Source organism: Molothrus aeneus, chromosome 16 (assembly GCF_037042795.1).
Source record: "Molothrus aeneus isolate 106 chromosome 16, BPBGC_Maene_1.0, whole genome shotgun sequence".
Taxonomy (NCBI): Eukaryota; Metazoa; Chordata; class Aves; order Passeriformes; family Icteridae; genus Molothrus; species Molothrus aeneus.
Window position 1 is genome coordinate 15,084,683 of NC_089661.1, and position 612 is coordinate 15,085,294.

Below are 612 nucleotides of genomic sequence, written 5' to 3' on the forward strand. Positions count from 1 at the left end.
CTCATTAAACAGACAAATACAAGTCACTAATAAGATCATAGAGGTTAATTAAATGTTTTCCCCATCTTTAATTAAGGGAAAACTAGTTAGTAGAGATTAAAGTAATTTCTGCAGCCTCCCATGATGACCCTCGATGGCTGCAGATTTGAAAAACTATTGAGATTATTGAACTGAAAGGACAGAGCTGGGTAAATTGTGGAGCAGCTGGAATTTTCCTACTAAGGGTTAGAAAGGCCCTGCCCTACCAGCTGGGCCACTCAAGGAACATGGGAAGGTGATCCACAGCTCCCTCTCCCTAAGCCAGGACCTGGCATTTATTCAGAACTGCTGCTGTTCATTGTTCTGCTCAGCTGGGAAATTCCTGCAGACTCTTTTCCATCTCCAAAACATCTCCCAGGACTGGGGTTTGCTGCCCAGCCCTCCCCTGGCCACCAGGGACTGTGTCACCCCCAGAACCCTCAGCTGTGTGGCCCAGAGTTCTCCAAAGGTTTCATTCTGGATGGATCCACAATCCCTGTGCACGCAAACCCACAGTCCCACCCAGAACCCTCCCAGTGAATGGAGATCAGCAAGGTTTATATGGAAGAATATTTAATCTGCTCAGGGAGGGGA